The sequence below is a fragment of the Cololabis saira genome, chromosome 1, assembly GCF_033807715.1.
Source record: "Cololabis saira isolate AMF1-May2022 chromosome 1, fColSai1.1, whole genome shotgun sequence".
NCBI lineage: Eukaryota > Metazoa > Chordata > Actinopteri > Beloniformes > Belonidae > Cololabis > Cololabis saira.
Window position 1 is genome coordinate 1,252,402 of NC_084587.1, and position 21,180 is coordinate 1,273,581.

The 21,180-nt window shown below is 46.0% G+C and overlaps 1 non-coding gene across 1 annotated transcript; it reads right to left on the reverse strand.

Annotated features, from left to right (window-relative positions):
* Positions 1-20,049: 20,049 nt before the first annotated feature.
* trnar-acg (transfer RNA arginine (anticodon ACG)) lies at positions 20,050-20,122 on the reverse strand. Its single transcript has one exon. It is a non-coding gene; the product is annotated as a tRNA-Arg (tRNA).
* Between the last annotated feature and the right edge of the window lie 1,058 nt (positions 20,123-21,180).

Below are 21,180 nucleotides of genomic sequence, written 5' to 3' on the forward strand. Positions count from 1 at the left end.
AGACTTCATTCATTGTAGGAGATTGTTCCCCCGCTGCTCGGCCAGGGAGAACATCGACGTGGATGAGGTCCTGTGGCCAGCCAGGGATGAAAGGCAGGATGCAGCCTAATACTTTTGTTCTGTTTCTATTTTCTGTCAAGTTTTCATCCACAGCTTGCTGTGATGTCCAGTGGACTGCACATTTTGAGTCCAAATACTGTACTGTAAAAATATTATTTGTTGTTACAGTAAAGAATTGTGTTTTCTATTTGAGTAGCCTATACATAAGAATACTATATGGTGATAAATTACATCCAACAGCTGAAGGTGTAACACTGAACATACAACATGATTCTACTGAGGCATTCATTCATTCATATAGTGTTTTCCATTCATACTATAGTGTCTTCCATTCTGCACATCAGTGTTCAGTGGGTGCTTAGAAATGTCTACTCAAATGATGCATGTGTTTGGCATTTGAGAAGGAAATACCATTTAGTGAAGAGTTAACACTGTTTTGAGGGTAGAGTGTGCTTTTGCAAGAAGGTGTAGGATTTAGCATTTTGTGTGTGAGTTTTGTAATTTGTGTTTAGAGTTTTGAGAAAGTGAGGTAGTCTATCAGGAAATGTGTTTAAACAATTGTGAAAAACTGTAACCATTAATATGTGCAGACAAGGTGAAAAAAAAAGGCTGCAGAGCTTCATGAACACTCTCCTCAGGTGCTGATCTAAACACTGAACTAGTGTTAAAGTAAAGCAGGGGGTGGGGGGGGCCTCGCAGGCGGTGGGTTGCCTCCTCCTACTTCTCCCCTCTGTGGGGTGGCCTGGGTTCCGGGCTCTTCCGTGTCGGCCTCTTGTCTCGCGGGTGGCGGGGTTGCTCCCCCCCCCTCCCCCACTATAGATACACTTCAGGTGGAGCTTTGTTTGGTTTATTACACACACACACACACACACACACACACACACACATATAGTCACTTAGTCACACGCACACACACACACACACACATAGACATACACACTGGCTTGTTCACCTGCATGCTGGCCCTCTAGTTTTTGGGTTTAGGTAGCGGTAGCGATAGCTTAGCTCAGACTGCGATCTAATATATATGTATATATATTAAATATAGTAATAATGCGCACATATACACTTTTGGTTTCTACCGTCATGGTATCAATCAATAATATGTGTGCAGACAAGGTAAAAAAAAAAAAAAAAAAAAAAAAAAAAGTAAAGCAGGTCACCTGTGTGTGTGTGTGTGTGTGTGTATACGGGGGATCTGGATCTAAACGCTGGTCACGTCCAGCAGGTGAAACCTCCAAGGACAGAACTCCGGGGGGGGTGATGGTAGTGGGGGGGTCTCAGCTTCCTCCTCACCTGGACGCCGGAGGTCAGGCAGGTCGGCTCCTCCCCCCGACCGCGCTGGGCCTCACCTGCCGGGCAGGACTCTACCCATAATCCCCTGCTGCCCCCCGACCGCCGTGAGCAGAATCCTGAGCGTTTCTCTGCTGTAACGGCGAGGAGGTCGAGGTCGGAGGAGAAACCATATACATATACGTCTCCTCCCATGGAGCTGCTGCAGGGGATTCTGGGTAAAACCACATCCATGTCTCCTCCTCCCATGGAGCTGCTGTGATACGTCAATGTCTCCGCCATATTGGATGTTCAAGACTGCGCTGGAAACTAATACAAATAAATGGACTTATTTTCATAAAGCGTCTTTATACAAAGAAATGTACATTTCACGTTTCATTTATTCATTCACACATGCACTTTTTTCTATTTTTTCCTCTTTTATCCTTCTTTTTTCTGCTTTTTTTTCCTCTTTTTTCATCTTTATTTCCTTTTTCTCCTCTTATTTTCTCTTTTTTTCCTCTTTTCTTCCTTTTTTCCTCTTTTTTCCTTATTTTTCATAAAGCGCCTTTCTACAAAGAAATGTACGTTTTACGTCTCATTTATTCATTCACACACACACTTTTTTCCCTCTTTTGCGCTTTTTAAAAAAAACAACATTTTTTTCATTTTTTCCTTTTTCTTTTTTCCTCTTTTTTCCTTTTTTTCTCTTTTCATCTTTTTTTCCATCTTTTCTTCTTTTTTCCTTTTTTTCTCTTTTTTTCATATTTTTTTCTTTTTTCCTCTTTGTTCCATTTTTCTCTTTTCATATTTTTTCTCTTCATCTTTTTTCCATCTATTCTTCTTTGTTCCTTTTTTCCTCTTTTTTTCCTCTTTTCTCTTTCCTTTTTTCATCTTTTTTTTCCTTTTTTTATTTTTTCATCTTGTTTTCCCTCTTTTTTTCTCTTTTTTCCTTATTTTCATAAAGCATCTTTCTACAAAGAAATGTACGTTTTACGTCTCATTTATTCATTCACACACGCACTAATATACTTGGAAACAGTTAGGCACCAAATATAATATATTTAATTTTCTCAGATGGCAAAAATAAGAACTTTATTGATCCCACATAGGAGTAATTCATGTTATATCAGCTATAGAGAACAAAACTATATATATCCCCCTCACAAAAATAAGAAACATACAGAAACATATTTTCTCATCAAGTTTTATGTTTGTGTGTTTTTATGTAAAGCACTTTGTGCTGCATTTTTATGCATGAAAAGTGCTAATAAATACAGATAAAGTTTGATTTGATTTGGTCAGTTAAACCTGCCCCCCCCATAAAAGCAAAACTCATAACCGTCTCCCTGTAATAAAGGAATAAAGGAAGCGTCTCTTTGTCTCTTTTCATTCAGCCGGAGCTTTAATCCTCGCACCGACGGACAGTTGCATCCTGGGAAAAGAGCCTTTGTTTGACGGCGTCAAATCTGCTAATTCCCGATTCTGCGGCGGGCATTAGCATCCGCAGGAGGATTGTTTTACCACGGCGACCGCGCCGTCGTCCTCGCCGGCGTCCCGGAGGTCGTCGACACGCGCTATTAGCGCCGCGTAAAGCCGCCGCATAAAACATCCCATAATCTGGCAGATAAGGCGCCGTCTCTGAAGTGGCGGCGCCGCGATGAAACGCCGCGGCTAAACGTTCAGAGGGCTCAAATGTCGTCAGAAATGTCAGGCGTCTCCGCGGCGACGGGATGCTGCGGGTTATTATCTCCGTGGCGACGGGATGCTGCGGGTTTATCGTCTCCGCGGCGACGGGATGCTGCGGGTTTATTGTCTCCGCCCCCTCTCTCCGCAGGCCCCGCCCCCTCCGCCTGCAGCCGCGCTGATAAAATTAGCGGCACTGAGGCGGCGTGAGCGTTAGCTCGTGGAGGAAGTCCAGTGGTCGTGGGGGTTGGAGCACCGAACAATCCCAGAATTCAACAGGAGACAAGGTCTAAGAGGTGTACCAGGTCTAACATGTGTACTTAATAAAGTGGCCTGGTCCCAGAATCCAGATCTGGGACCAGGTTTGACCAACATCTCACCAACATCCGACCAACGACTGACAAACGTCTGACCAACATCTCACCAACATCCGACCAACGACTGACGTAGATTACAAAATAAAAACTGCTAAAATGTGTTTTTATTTTCGTTTGACCAAAACCAGACGAAATGTTCTAGCAAAGATCCTTAATGTCCAACATCACAACAACGACTGACCAACGTCTGACCCAACGACGGACCAACGTCTCACCAACATCATATCACCGATACTAGGGGCGGGGCCTAGGCGACTCGTTCATCCTTTACTTGTACCAGTTTCTTCGTATTTAGGGGTCTCAGGGTCTTCTGGAGCCTGAAGGGCCTTCAGACCGAAGGTGGGGTCACCTGTACACCAGCGCCGAGGAGTAGAAGAAGAGAGTTCAAAAGCCTCTCCAGAGAGGTGACGGATGACGTCACAGGGAGTTTGGTTCTCCGTGGTCTTGGTTTCCACCAGAAATGAATCCTGACAGGAAACCAGAGCTGAAATAAACACTTTAGGATTAAAAACCACCATTTGCACAAGCGAGCGTTTGTCCCTCGAGAGGCTCGTTTGGGCCGTGTCTTTGTTGTGGAGGATGTTTCACCGCGTTGCTCCATCACGGTCGGACAAATCGCTCTGCATCTGCCGTCCGGCTGCTGTTTGCTTTGTTCGTCCCTCCGGCGCGTTCAAAGGTTGGTTTCTGAGGCGAGAAGAGAAGAGAAGAGAAGAGAAGAGAAGAGAAGAGAAGAGAAGAGAAGAGAAGAGAAGAGAAGAGAAGAGAAGAGAAGAGAAGAGAAGAGAAGAGAAGAGAAGAGAAGAGAAGAGAGACTCGGCACGAAGGAAAACAAGCCCCGAGAGACGAGGAGGAGGAGACGAGGGCCAGGAATAAGCTCGGATTAAACCGCAGAACAATCAAACCGCCGAGAAGGTGAGAAAAGCAGACGGCGATGAGAGCAAATAAAACTGGTAAACAAGGAACACGGAGCATAAAGCGGTCTGAGGTGAAGTACCGCCGGTCTGGGCTGGTGGCGTCAAGGACGCCGGGGTCGGGACTAAAGTCACTCTCTTAACTATCGTCGTCAACGGACCTTGATGCAACGAAAATACTGGTCATGTGACGATAACGATAATTAAATATATAATGCAATATTATAGAGGAATAAAAATCAGACTAAAATGTAGATTACAAAATAAAAACTGCTAAAATGTGTCTTCATTTTCGTTTGACCAAAACCAGACGAAATGAAAGATCCTTAATGTCCAATGTCTCACCAACGTCTGACCAACATCTGACCAACGTCGGACCAACGTCTGACCAACGTCTGACCAACGTCCGACCAACGTCTGACCAACGTCCGACCAACGTCTCACCAACGTCTGACCAACGTCCGACCAACGTCTGACCAACGTCTGACCAACGTCTGACCAACGTCCGACCAACGTCAGACCAACGTCTGACCAACATCTGACCAACGTCTGACCAACGTCTGACCAACGTCCGACCAACGTCTGACCAACGTCCGACCAACGTCTCACCAACGTCTGACCAACGTCCGACCAACGTCTCACCAACGTCTCACCAACGTCTGACCAACGTCTGACCAACGTCTGACCAACGTCCGACCAACGTCTCACCAACGTCTGACCAACGTCTGACCAACGTCTGACCAACGTCCGACCAACGTCTCACCAACGTCTGACCAACGTCTGACCAACATCCGACCAACGTCTCACCAACGTCTGACCAACGTCCGACCAACGTCTGACCAACGTCTGACCAACGTCTGACCAACGTCCGACCAACGTCAGACCAACGTCTGACCAACATCTGACCAACGTCTGACCAACGTCTGACCAACGTCCGACCAACGTCTGACCAACGTCCGACCAACGTCTCACCAACGTCTGACCAACGTCCGACCAACGTCTGACCAACGTCTCACCAACGTCCGACCAACGTCCGACCAACGTCCAACCAACGTCAGACCAACGTCTGACCAACGTCTCACCAACGTCCGACCAACATCTGACCAACGTCTGACCAACGTCTGACCAACGTCTCACCAACGTCTGACCAACGACCGTCTGACCAACGTCTGACCAACGTCTGACCAACGTCGGACCAACGTCTGACCAACGTCCGACCAACGTCTCACCAACGTCTGACAAACATCTGACCAACGTCTCACCAACGTCTGACCAACGTCTGACCAACGTCCGACCAACGTCTCACCAACGTCTGACCAACGTCTGACCAACGTCTGACCAACGTCCGACCAACGTCTCACCAACGTCACACCAACGTCTGACCAACGTCTCACCAACGTCTGACCAACGTCTCACCAGACCAACGTCCGACCAACGTCCGACCAACGTCTCACCAACGTCTGACCAACATGTCACCAACGTCCGACCAACGTCTGACCAACGTCTGACCAACGTCTCACCAACGTCTCAACAACGTCCGACCAACGTCTCACCAACATCTGACCAACGTCTCACCAACGTCTGACCAACGTCTCACCAACGTCTCACCAACGTCTGACCAACATCCGACCAACGTCTCACCAACGTCTGACCAACGTCTCACCAACGTCTGACCAACGTCTGACCAACGTCCGACCAACGTCTCACCAACGTCTCACCAACGTCTGACCAACGTCCGACCAACCTCTGACCAACGTCCGACCAACGTCTCACCAACGTCCGACCAACGTCTCACCAACGTCTCACCAACGTCCTACCAACGTCTCACCAACGTCTCACCAACGTCTCACCAACGTCTGACCAACGACTGACCAACGTCTCACCAACGTCTCACCAATGTTTGACCAACGTCTGACCAACGACTCACCAACGTCTGACCAACGTCTCACCAACGTCTCACCAACGTCTGACCAACGACTCACCAACGTCTGACCAACGTCTCACCAACGTCTGACCAACGACTCACCAACGTCTGACCAACGTCTCACCAACGTCTCACCAACGTCTCACCAACGTCTGACCAACGACTGACCAACGTCTCACCAACGTCTGACCAATGTCACACCAACGACTGACCAACGTCACACCAACGACTGATCAACGTCTTACCAACGTCCGACCAACGTCTGACCAACGTCTCACCAACGTCTCACCAACGACTGATCAACGTCTTACCAACGTCCGACCAACGTCTGACCAATGTCTCACCAACGTCTCACCAACAACTGATCAACGTCTTACCAACGTCCGACCAACGTCTGACCAACGTCTCACCAACGTCTCACCAACGACTGATCAACGTCTTACCAACGTCCGACCAACGTCTGACCAACGTCTCACCAACGTCTCACCAACGACTGATCAACGTCTTACCAACGTCCGACCAACGTCTGACCAATGTCTCACCAACGTCTCACCAACAACTGATCAACGTCTTACCAACGTCCGACCAACGTCTGACCAACGTCTCACCAACGTCTCACCAACGACTGATCAACGTCTTACCAACGTCCGACCAACGTCTGACCAACGTCTCACCAACGTCTCACCAACAACTGATCAACGTCTTACCAACGTCCGACCAACGTCTGACCAATGTCTCACCAACGTCCGACCAACGTCTGACCAGCATCTAACCAACGTCTCACCAATGTCTGACCAACGTCCGACCAACGTCTGACCAACGTCCGACCAACGTCTGACCAACGTCCGACCAACGTCTCACCAATGTCTCACCAACGTCTGACCAACGTCCGACCAACGTCTGACCAACGTCTGACCAACGTCTGACCAACGTCCGACCAACGTCTCACCAATGTCTCACCAACGTCTGACCAACGTCTCACCAACGTCTGACCAACGTCTGACAAACGTCTGACCAACGTCTGACAAACGTCTGACCAACGTCTCACCAACGTCCGACCAACGTCTGACCAACTTCCGACCAACGTCTGACCAACGTCCGACCAACGTCTCACCAATGTCTCACCAACGTCTGACCAACGTCTCACCAACGTCTGACCAACGTCTGACAAACGTCTGACCAACATCCGACCAACGTCTGACCAACGTCTCACCAACGTCACACCAACGTCTGACCAACGTCCGACCAACGTCCGACCAACGTCCGACCAACGTCTCACCAACGTCTCACCAACGTCTCACCAACGTCCGACCAACGTCCGACCAACGTCCGACCAACGTCTCACCAACGTCTGACCAACGTCTGACCAACGTCTCACCAACGTCTGACCAACGTCTGACCAACGTCACACCAACGTCCGACCAACATCTCACCAACGTCCGACCAACGTCCGACCAACGTCCGACCAACGTCTGACCAACGTCTGACCAACGTCTCACCAACGTCACACCAACGTCTGACCAACGTCCGACCAACGTCTCACCAACGTCACATCACCGATACTAGGGGCGGGGCCTAGGCGACTTTGTTCATCCTTTACTTGTACCAGTTTCTTTGTATTTAGGGGTCTCAGGGTCTTCTGGAGCCTGAAGGGCCTTCAGACCGAAGGTGGGGTCACCTGGACACCAGCGCCAAGGAGTAGAAGAAGAGAGTTGAAAAGCCTCTTCAGAGAGGTGACGGATGACGTCGCAGGGAGTTTGGTTCTCCGTGGTCTTGGTTTCCACCAGAAATGAATCCTGACAGGAAACCAGAGCTGAAATAAACACTTTAGGATTAAAAACCACCGTTTGCACCAATGGTCATCCATCTCCAGGCGGCGGCGCCTGATGCGAGAGCAGCATCTGCAGCTAGCGGGGAGGTTTGAACCCCGCGGGCGGTAAAGAGCAAGTCTGAGTCTCCGGAGGACGAGGAGGACGAGCCGGTCCTCCTGAGACGGTAACCAGTAACCGTAACCTCAGATACGTCTTTACATCCGTTTATCTCAGCTGGATCTGTGATTGCTGCCTCCGTCCATCACAGCCGGCGGGGGGGAATCTGCCCCCTCTGCCCTGCAGCCGCCCCCCCCCGCTGGGGGACGCCGTCCTCCTGCCGCCCCACCGCTGGATGAATCAGACATCAGCTGGCTTCTCTTCAACTCCCCTCGCTGCCGTCCTGCAGCTCAGTTTCTGGACGGTGTGAGTATGAGGTGAATTTAAATGTATCTCATCAATTAAAATGGGAACAAACTCCCAGAATGCATCAGGACTGCTGAAACTCAGGTGTCCTAATGGATGTGAAACGTACCTGTGGAGAAAAACTGTTGTTTTCCAGCTGATGGTCCAGTCTTACTCCTGGACCAGCAGGTCGGTGTGATCTGATCATCAGCAGGTTCCTCTAACGGAGCCAAAGCTCCATCAGGATTTACGTAGGATCCCCCCCCCCCCCCCCCCCGGCGGCCCAGAACCTCCTTTGAAGAGTCTCGTTAAAGGGACTCGTTAGGGACATATTTGTGTATCTCTGGACGAGCAGCTTCAAAGCCGACGGACACCTTCGTTCACGGATCACAGCGTCGTCTTCTCTGGAAAACGCTCAGTAAAAACAGGCTAAAGTAAAACACACTTCAGTAAAAACAAGGAAAGGTGCGTGATTGTGCGTCTGTGTCGGTGAGAATGCGGTGTGGAAGTGTCCTGCCATGGAGGCAGGATTATACAAAGATGGTTTTTATTATTATTATTATTATTATTATGGGCATGCCAAGTAGTGGCATGACCATATTGCAATCGTCCAGAATGGCCCAAAGGGCAATGTTGCTAGCATTTTGCTAACAAGCTAAAGTCGCAAAAGTCCCACTGCGCACCAGCGGGTGTACAGCATGACCCCGCTCGGATGTGGAAAAAAAAAATCCCCAAAAAATAAAACACGGCCGGAAAAACGAGGAAAAACATGAAAATGAAGGCGATATATTAGTATCTAGAAAAGGTTTCCCTTTTCTTATTAGTGCCACGGCTGCGCCACGTGGCACTCCTCCTCCATTGAGATGCGCAAGCTCAATGGAGGAGGAGTGCCTCGTGCGCAGCACGAGGCACTCATACTATTGCTCAGGCTTATTAGTGCCACGGCTGCGCCACGTGGCACTCCTCCTCCATTGAGCTTCGCAATGGAGGAGGAGTGCCTCGTGCGCAGCACGAGGCACTCTTAATATTGCTCAGGCTTATTATTATTTATTCCATATTCTTCCGTAAAAACTTCGGCGCGTAACTAGTCCCGCAGCTTTGAGAAAACGCGAAAAGTAAAAACGTAGAAACGTGCGCCTTAATCGGGAATCGATGGGTATGACTTTTATTAGCGATTGGCGTGCACGTTTTTGCGCAACGTGCACAAACGTGCGCTTTTTGCCCCATCCGGAACGCATTGCGAGAAGTTTGGGGCCTCACCACTCGCACACCGTTACTCGAAAAATTATGAACCGATTTAGAAAGTTGTAGGCCCTGAATTTAACTACAGTCCTGTGGATTTTCAGAGCGATGGCATGAATAGTTTTTGCACCAAGTGCAAAAACATTTCCAAATTTCCAAACTAATGGGGACCATGTATTTGTATGGGGCAGCATTTCACACTGTGGGTGGGAGGAGGTTAAAAAAAAAAAAATCACCTTTTTTCTGAGTCACCTATCTTTCTCATACTTGCACGTAGAAACCTCATTCAAACTTCAAAACGGAGGAAAACTTCTCCTCTCTCTCCAAACCCCGAACTGTTTTTTCCTAAGATGTACACTTTTCAAGATATGAGCGCTCAAGCGAGGACTGGAAATCACTTTTTTGTCAAATCTTCAGTGCGGTTCTAATTGATCAGAGTGCGAGAGACTTTGAAAAAAATGATCATAATTTTTATTTGTAACTCGACCTCACGGCCAAACCGTAAAAGGTAGACAGATAATTTTTGGTCAGAATATAGACATAGGTGTTGTGATTCATAAAATGTGACTTTGACAGGCGTGGTGTGCACAAAATTTTAACGGGGGAGCCAACAGACGCGCCAATTCCTGTCTCGCTCTTCATTGTCTCCCATGTTAAAAAACATTTTCTTAAAAAAAATCTCATTTTTGTTTTCGAATTGCCGTTACTAACACATTTTAAGGAATATCTGAATGAAAATAAGATTGACAGAATGTTCTGGGTTCTCCGTCTCTCACGATGTTTTCATTTTTCTGCTAAGAGCTACGGTTTGACCGCAAAGTGGAGTGATTTGAGGTTTGTCACAACCGAAAATCTAGCTGTCATTCCCGCTCCCTCTGTATCAGGTTCTTGTTGCCCCTAACAACCAGAGCACAGCTGTGCTGATTAGACTGACCCAGACCTGGTCACATGACACAGTCATTACAGACTTCATGTAATATAACCTGGAAAATGGAGGAATCTGAACCCTGACCTTTTGACCTTACATGATCCCCAGTCCTGCTGGGAACAGGTTCATTGGATATATATGTATATTATTATTATTATACATATAAATATTTACATTTGTATATTATATATACAAATTAGCCCCGCCCCTTCTTCTGATTGGCTGGTACGTTAAAGTCCAATATCTTTTGAATGGTTTGACATACAGAGACATGGGTGGTGTCAAATGACTAAGTATCGAGTCCCTGACCCTCATTGGTGCAAATTAGCCACGCCCCTTCTTCTGATTGGCCGATACGTTATAGTCCAATATCTTTTGAATGGTTTGACATACAGAGACATGGGTGGTGTCAAATGACTAAGTATCGAGTGCCTGACCCTCATTGGTGCAAATTAGCCCCGCCCCTTCTTCTGATTGGCTGATACGTTAAAGTCCAATATCTTTTGAATGGTTTGACATAGAGAGTCATGGGTGGTGTCAAATGACTAAGTATCGAGTCCCTGACCCTCATTGGTGCAAATTAGCCCCGCCCCTTCTTCTGATTGGCCGATACGTTATAGTCCAATATCTTTTGAATGCTTTGACATAGAGAGTCATGGGTGGTGTCAAATGACTAAGTATCGAGTCCCTGACCCTCATTGGTGCAAATTAGCCCCGCCCCTTCTTCTGATTGGCCGATACGTTATAGTCCAATATCTTTTGAATGGTTTGACATAGAGAGTCATGGGTGGTGTCAAATGACTAAGTATCGAGTCCTTGACCTTCATGGGTGCATCCCGCGATCATCCGGCAGTAGACCGTGGCACTTCAAAATTTCCCGGGAATTTTGTCTAGTTTATTTATTTATTATTATTATATATTCTTCCGTATAAACTTCGGCGCGTAACTAGTTGCGCAGCTTTGAGAAAACTCAAAAAGTAAAAACGTAGAAACGTGCGACTTAATCGGGACTTCATGGGAATGACTTTTATTAGCGATTGGCGTGCACGTTTTTGCGCAACGTGCACAAACGTGCGCTTTTTGCCCCATCGTGAACGCATTGCGTGAACTTTGGGGCCTCAACACTCGCACACCGTTACTCGAAAAATTATGAACCGATTTAGAAAGTTGTAGGCCCTGAATTTAACTACAGTCCTGTGGATTTTCAGAACGATGGCACGAATAGTTTTTGCACGAAGTGCAAAAACATTTCCAAATTTCCAAACTAATGGGGAAGATTTTCCCATGTATTTGTATGGGGCAGCATTTCACACTGTGGGTGTGAAATGTCCGGTGAAGGTTAAAAAAAAAAAAAAATCACCTTTTTTCCGAGTCACCTATCTTTCTCATACTTGCACGTAGAAACGTCATTCAAACTTCAAAACGGAGGAAAACTTCTCTTCTCTCTCTAAACCCGGGACTGTTTTTTCCTAAAATGTACACTTTTCAAGATATGAGCCTTCAAGCGAGGACTAAAAAACCCCCTTTTTCAAATCTAGAGTGGAGGTTTTAATTGATCAGAGTGAGCAGAACCCTGAAAAAATGACCATAATTTTTATTTGTAACTCGACCTCACCGCCGAACCGTAAAAGCTGGACAGATAATTTTTGTTCAGAATGTAGACATACATTTTGGTATTCTTAAAATGTGACTTTGACAGGCGTGGTGTGCACAAAATTTAAACGGGGAGACTAAGAGCCATGCCAATTCCTGTCTCTCTCTCCATTCACTGCAATGTTAAAAAAACATTTCTTCAAAAAAATCTCATTTTTGTTTTCGAATTGCCGTTACTAACACATTTTAAGGAATATCTGAATAAAATTAAGATTGTCAGAATCTTCCGGGTTCTGTCTCTCTCACGATGTCTTTGTTTTTCTGCTAGGAGCTACAGTTTGATTACAAGGTGAAGTTATTTGAGGCTTGTCAAATCCGAAGAACTAGCTGAGTCATTCCAATACAATATACACTACCATACTTCCGGGTCATGTGACCCAGAACTAGTCACATGACCCACTCAATGCAGACTTCATAATACTTTACCTTGGATAATGGAGGAATCTGAACCCTGACCTTACATGATCCCCAGTCCTGCTGGGGACAGGTTCATGGGATATATATGTATATTATTATTATTATACATATAAATATTTACATTTGTATATTATATATACATATTAGCCCCGCCCCTTCTTCTGATTGGCCGATACGTTATAGTCCAATATCTTTTGAATGGTTTGACATAGAGACTCACGGGTGGTATCAAATGACTAAGTATCGAGCCCCTGACCCTCATTGGTGCAAATTAGCCCCGCCCCTTCTTCTGATTGGCCGATACGTTATAGTCCAATATCTTTTGAATGGTTTGACATAAAGAGTCACGGGTGGTGTCAAATGACTAAGTATCGAGCCCCTGACCCTCATTGGTGCAAATTAGCCCCGCCCCTTCTTCTGATTGGCCGATACCTTATAGTCCAATATCTTTTGAATGGTTTGACATAGAGAGACATGGGTGGTGTCAAATGACTAAGTATCGAGTCCCTGACCCTCATTGGTGCAAATTAGCCCCGCCCCTTCTTCTGATTGGCCGATACGTTATAGTCCAATATCTTTTGAATGGTTTGACATACAGAGACATGGGTGGTGTCAAATGACTAAGTATCGAGTCCCTGACCCTCATTGGTGCAAATTAGCCACGCCCCTTCTTCTGATTGGCTGATACGTTAAAGTCCAATATCTTTTGAATGGTTTGACATAGAGAGTCATGGGTGGTGTCAAATGACTAAGTATCGAGTCCTTGACCTTCATGGGTGCATCCCGCGATCATCCGGCAGTAGTCCGTGGCACTTCAAAATTTCCCGGGAATTTTGGTCTAGTTATTATATATTCTTCCGTATGAACTTCGGCGCGTAACTAGTTGCGCAGCTTTGAGAAAACTCAAAAAGTAAAAACGTAGAAACGTGCGACTTAATCGGGACTTCATGGGAATGACTTTTATTAGCGATTGGCGTGCACGTTTTTGCGCAACGTGCACAAACGTGCGCTTTTTGCCCCATCGTGAACGCATTGCGTGAACTTTGGGGCCTCAACACTCGCACACCGTTACTCGAAAAATTATGAACCGATTTAGAAAGTTGTAGGCCCTGAATTTAACTACAGTCCTGTGGATTTTCAGAACGATGGCACGAATAGTTTTTGCACGAAGTGCAAAAACATTTCCAAATTTCCAAACTAATGGGGAAGATTTTCCCATGTATTTGTATGGGGCAGCATTTCACACTGTGGGTGTGAAATGTCCGGTGAAGGTTAAAAAAAAAAAAAATCACCTTTTTTCCGAGTCACCTATCTTTCTCATACTTGCACGTAGAAACGTCATTCAAACTTCAAAACGGAGGAAAACTTCTCTTCTCTCTCTAAACCCCGGACTGTTTTTTCCTAAAATGTACACTTTTCAAGATATGAGCCTTCAAGCGAGGACTAAAAAACCCCCTTTTTCAAATCTAGAGTGGAGGTTCGAATTGATCAGAGTGAGCAGAACCCTGAAAAAATGACCATAATTTTGATTTGTAACTCGACCTCACGGCCGAACCGTAAAAGCTGGACAGATCATTTTTGGTCAGAATGTAGACATACATTTTGGTATTCTTAAAATGTGACTTTGACAGGCGTGGTGTGCACAAAATTTAAACGGGGAGACTAAGAGCCATGCCAATTCCTGTCTCGCTGTCCATTCACTGCAATGTTAAAAAAAAAATTCTTCAAAAAAATCTCATTTTTGTTTTCGAATTGCCCTTACTAACACATTTTAAGGAATATCTGAATAAAATTAAGATTGTCAGAATCTTCCGGGTTCTGTCTCTCTCACGATGTCTTTGTTTTTCTGCTAGGAGCTACAGTTTGATTTCAAGGTGAAGTTATTTGAGGCTTGTCAAATCCGAAGAACTAGCTGAGTCATTCCAATACAATATACACTACCATACTTCCGGGTCATGTGACCCAGAACTAGTCACATGACCCACTCAATGCAGACTTCATAATACTTTACCTTGGATAATGGAGGAATCTGAACCCTGACCTTTTGACCTTACATGATCCCCAGTCCTGCTGGGGACAGGTTCATGGGATATATATGTATATTATTATTATTATACATATAAATATTTACATTTGTATATTATATATACATATTAGCCCCGCCCCTTCTTCTGATTGGCCGATACGTTATAGTCCAATATCTTTTGAATGGTTTGACATAGAGACTCACGGGTGGTATCAAATGACTAAGTATCGAGCCCCTGACCCTCATTGGTGCAAATTAGCCCCGCCCCTTCTTCTGATTGGCTGATACGTTAAAGTCCAATATCTTTTGAATGGTTTGACATACAGAGACATGGGTGGTGTCAAATGACTAAGTATCGAGTCCCTGACCCTCATTGGTGCAAATTAGCCCCGCCCCTTCTTCTGATTGGCCGATACGTTAAAGTCCAATATCTTTTGAATGGTTTGACATACAGACACATGGGTGGTGTCAAATGACTAAGTATCGAGTCCCTGACCCTCATTGGTGCAAATTAGCCCCGCCCCTTCTTCTGATTGGCCGATACGTTATAGTCCAATATCTTTTGAATGGTTTGACATAGAGAGTCATGGGTGGTGTCAAATGACCAAGTATCGAGTCCTTGACCTTCATGGGTGCATCCCGCGATCATCCGGCAGTAGTCCGTGGCACTTCAAAATTTCCCGGGAATTTTGTCTAGTTATTATTCTTATTCCGCACTTTTTTTCGTCCGTTAATACGGCCCGAACCGGAACGTGCACCCATGCATGGCATACATCGTTGGATGCGTCTCCATCATGCCTCGATGGGCATTACTTTTCTTCGTAATAGGGGTTACCGTGGCAACGCTAGTTGCCAAAAAGCAAAAAAAAAGGCGAAAATTCCGACGCTTATTGCTCGGCCGAACTTTATCGTAGAGACATCGTTCAAACTTTCAAACACTCGGCCTGATTGTCCCTAAAGGTACGTACAAGCTCATTATGCCAAGTATTACAGTTTTTGTGATATTGACCTTTCTTTTTTTTTTTTTTTTTCCGTTTGACTTTGGACGCTTGTTGCTAGGCAACAGGTTATCGTAGAGACATCGTACAAATGTTTCCCGACTCGGCACGCTGTGGACTTCAACATACTCAAATTTCATGAAGCTGGGATTTAAGGAAATTTTATGTCAAAATCCAGGCCACATGGCCCCATTCATTCGGATGGAGTTTTTTACCATGGTGAAAAAAAAACCTATCCGTTAACATAACCTGAACCGGAACGTGCACCCATACATGGCATACATCGTTGGATGCGTCTCCATCGTTCCTCGATGGGCATTACTTTTCTCAGTAAAAAGTGTTACCGTGGCAACGCTAGACGCCAAAAAGCAAAAAAAAAGGCGAAAATTCGGACGCTTATTGCTCGGCCGGACTTTATCGTAGAGACATCGTTCAAACTTTCAAATACTCGGCCCGATTGGCACTAACGGACCCTACAACCTCATTATGCTAATTATTATAGTTTTTGCGAAATTGGCCTTTCATTTTCTTTTTTATTTCTGTTTGAATTTGGACGCTTGTTGCTAGGCAACAGGTTATCGTAGAGACATCGTACAAATGTCCCCTGACTCGGCACGCTGTGGACTTCAACATACTCAAATTTCATGAAGCTGGGATTTAAGGAAATTTTATGTCAAAATCCAGGCCAAATGGCCCCATTCATTCGGATGGGGTTTTGTACCATGGTGAAAAAAAACCTATCCGTTAACGTAGCCTGAACCGGAACATGCACCCATGCATGGCATACATCGTTACATGCGTCTCCATCCTGCCTCGATGGGCATTACTATTCTCAGTCAAAAGCGTTACCGTGGCAACGCTAGATGCCAAAAAGCGCGCCCCATTAATAACTATTGGGAGCACAGGAATGAATGAAATACAAGCGTAAAAACACCTCAAACTGACATAGAACCACCCTAAACACAACCACTGCAGCCCCAAACCAAAGCAGCAAGAGGGGACGAATGGGCGGTAGGGCATGCCCATATCAAAATTTCCAGAAATTTTCTAGTTATTATTATTTTCCTGACAAAGTAAAGGCCTTTTTGCCCCCCTTAACATTCCCAAAAAGTCACCAAATTTTGCACCCTAGTTATTATTATTATTATTATTATTATTATTATTATTATTATTATTATTATTATTATTATTATTATTATTATTATTATGTTTAGTATATTTTATTATTTATTATTATTAGTATAGGTACCGGATAGGTGAATGGATGAATGAATGGGATGCCTGGGTCTGGGGCCCTCCGTTGTCGGGCCTGCGCGGGTGTCGCCCTGTTGGGGGGTTCCCTCTCTCCGGGCCCGTCTCCGGTCCCCCCCGCTGCCTCTGCGGCGGGGCGCCCCTCTGGTCTTGGAGGGCCACTTTCGTGGGGGGCGGGTGCGCCTGCCCGCGTCAGCGGCCGGGGCGGCTCTGTCTCTCCGGGCAGGCTGGCCCCCTGCCGGGTGGGGGTCGTTGGCCTGAAGGGTGAGGGCCTCCTGGCCGCGTGTCCGGCCCGGACCCGGTGGCCGGGGATTGCCTGGGTCGCGGTCCGCCGCCGCGGGATCTCTGGCTGCTTCTTCCCGCGCCGTGGGGGCCCCGCCTGCGGGCCCCCTCGGCCGCCGCCGGGGGGGGGGGGGGGGGCCTCGCAGGCGGTGGGTTGCCTCCCTCCTACTTCTCCCCTCTGTGGGGTTGCCGGTGGTCTGGGTTCCGGGCTCTTCCGTGTCGGCCTCTGGTCTCGCGGGTGGCGGGGTTTCTCCCCCCCCTCCCCCACTATAGATACACTTCAGGTGGAGCTTTGTTTGGTTTATTACACACACACACACACACACACACACACACACACACACACACACACACACACACACACACACACACACACACGCATGATCATATACATAGACGCATTGACCGTTTTCAGTGTTTTCACCAATAGAGGGCGCTCTCATGCAAGTGCAGCTTTCCCTGGTCAAAGTTAAGGAAGTCAAAGAGACAATGTTTACATAGTCATAAAATACATTATTTTGTGTCTTTGAAAAATACATGTCAAATGTTCAAAAAACCTTGTTATTTACTTAATGAGTGTTGTTAGAGGAACTGAGTTCATTGATTGGATATTTATTTACAACTGTAGCCACAGATGAAAACTCAAAATCAATCTTGTATGGAAAAAAGCATTAAAAATCACAATAATGGAAGAATCGTGGCACCAATAACCGAATCGATTCGACAATCGTTATAATCGAAGAATCGAAGAGTGAGGTACCCTTGATTGCACACCCCTAGCCGACAGGCAGACACATGGCCTGGCTGGAGGATGTGAGCGGGTCCATCAGCTTTACATATGTAGCACAAGCTGTCGGATCTGGCTGTGAAGAGTTTGAAGAGTTTGAAGAGTTTGAAGAGCTGCAACAGGAACCTTTTTCTCAGGGTGCTTTCACCTCCGTCCCGTTTGGAGCAGTTGTTCCAAAACAGGGAGCGTTTCCCCCTAAACATTGGTTGGTTTGGTACATGTGAACACAGCAATCACACTCGGATGCGGAACAAAACAAGTGCTTCCATTCCAGACCTGGAGCTGACAGGCGTCGGGGGTTTTATACCATGCTGTCAGTTTGACGGCAGATCAAAGGGGTTTCTCTCCTCAAAGTTTTATAGAGGAAACTGAAACTGTTCTTATGCAGTCAGAGGGGTTTCTGGGTAATGTAGTTCAGATTTCAGCCCCCCCCCCACCGGATCAATCACCAAACTCTACGGCTGATTGGTGTGTGTGTGTGTGTGTGTGTGTGTGGGTATGAGTGTGTGTGTGTGTGTGTGTGTGTGTGTGTGTGTGTGTGTGTGTGTGTGTGTGTTTCCTCATCAAACCAACATTAAGATGGAAATGAGAGAAATGGACCTGATTAGTTTCTCCTGCAGACAAAGACGGGACTGAATTAGCTCGGAGTCCTGGTGGGCGAGGGGGGGGGGCCCAGAATCCCCCCGGCCCCCATGCCCCCTCGGCCCCCCCGGCTCCCCCCTGGCCCAGGACAACATTTTTCAGATCAAAATCTTCTTAAAAAGCTGACATTTTTGGAAAAAGATGTTGAACTTCTTTATAAACTTTATTTAATTAGAAATATACAAAAACAATATTTTTTTGCTTTAATAAACTAATAAAACAGAAATATTGTACAGGAAACATTAACAATGTTTATGTCTAATAAATAACAATTTTGAAAAAGAAACTAAGAAATTATTAATTAGACTTTATAAACTTTATAAACTTCTTAAACAACATGCGTCACCGTTCGTGTTGGTGTCGTTCCATTTAACACCAAGTTGGAAACTTCAGTAAAACGTTATGAACAGAAACTTTTACCAATCAAATCTCCACCGTTGATGAACCGGACCCGAGGGTTCAGTTCTGGACCCGGCGGCTCGTGTTCCTGCAGCCCACCGCCCCCCCCCCCCCCCCCCCCCGGCCCCACCGGCCCCCGGGTGGTTTATGAATGCAGGAGGGGGGGGGGGTCGGGGTTGCCGGCCGACTCGGCCGCTGATTGGACTCCGCTGGGACGGCGGTTCTGACCCAGATTCTGACCCACTTCCACTTAGCTGGAATTCCCGTTAGATTTTCACAATAAAAGTAATTTAAAGAGACTTTTATCTCTTTTATCCTCCAAGAACTTAATTTACTTTTGATGGATTCCCTCGGAACTCCTGCCTCCTCCTGCCCTCCGCTGAGCAGACGCCCCTGGTACCGCCGGTACCACCGGACCCCTGGTACCACTGGAACCCTGGTATCCCTGGTATTCCAGCGCCCCTGGTACCACCAGACCCTCGGTACCGCTGGTACCCCTGGTCCTGGTACCTTGGTGCTCCTGGTCCTCCGACGGCCCGGTTCTCTTTAGTCTCGTGTTTCCACGACAGCTTTTCTTTCTCCGTTGTCGTGGTGATGACATCACTAATGACATCACTAACTAACGGATACTCAGATTCTCATCGTCAGCAGCTGCACCTTTCAGTTTTTGAATTGTATATATGTTAATAAGTGCCACATTTGTTTATTTACTATTTGCTATTTTTAAATCTCGGACAGTGAGCGAAATAACCGGAGTTAAATTCCTTGTCGGTCAATGTTCAAACTTGGCCAATAAAATCAGATTCTGATTCTGATTCTGATTACGTCATGTAGTTTGAAAGGTATCGATATTAAAGTGCTGGGCTGTCGATTACCTCCTTTATGAAATGTCATTATTGGCAAATCAGCTAAAGTCGATTTTGTGAATTTTTTTTAAATATAAAATCAGGTCTTCCTAAAACAGAACTAAAAAGAAAAGATCGAGCCAGCCAGGAGTCGAACCTAGAATCTTCTGATCCGTAGTCAGACGCGTTATCCATTGCGCCACTGGCCCGGTAGCAGAGTGGAGTTCTACAGCGCCACCACATGGATCCAGCGTGATATTTCATATGAAATAGTGATATAGTTTTCAAAACACGTAAAAACATACAGGACTGTCTCAGAAAATTAGAATATTGTGATAAAGTCCTTTATTTTCTGTACAGTTTAAGATTAAGATTCCCAGAATATTCAAATTTTTTGAGATAGGATATTTGAGTTTTCTTAAACTGTAAACCATGATCAGCAATATTAAAATAATAAAAGGCTTGCAATATTTCAGTTGATTTGTAATGAATCCAGAATGGATGACATTTTTTTTTTTTTTAATTGCATTACAGAAAATAAAGAACTTTATCACAATATTCTAATTTTCTGAGACAGTCCTGTAAGTGTTTAGATGATGAAAATGGTGATAACATGGTGATACTTTAGTGAAACGTCATGGTAACTAGAGGAATTATGCAGGGTTGTTGATGATCTCCTTCTTTATGAAATATCCCTTCTTTCTCCGTTGTCGTGGTGATGACATCACTAATGACGTCACTAATGACATCACTAATGACATCACTAACTAACGGATACTCAGACTCTCATCGTCAGCAGCTGAAGAGACGAGAGATAACGACGACCGGCGGGGGTTAATGATGAGTCATCATTAACCCCCGTTAATGATGAGTCATCATTAACGGGGGTTAATGATGACTCATCATTAACCCCCGTTAATGATGAGTCATCAAAGCTCATTAAAGGGGGGGGGGGGGGCAGGTGTCACTAACGAGTCACTAACAGACTAATTAGCTGTTAATTACAACTAATAAAACCATGTGGGCGGTACAAAGTCCCCTCCCCTCCTGCTGGGGGAGCAGGATATAAGGGAACACAACGCCAAGAGGGAACGACATCAGTGAGGTCCTAGAGAGGCAGCGGGGGGGACTGGGGGGTGATGGGGGGGGCTCAGATTTAAACGTTTGATTTTCCGTTTAAATGAGGTTAAAGTGTTTGGTTTTAGGACGGAGGTGAAACATCAGAGCTCTGATTCTCCTCCGGAGTGACAGCTCTGATGTTTCTGCT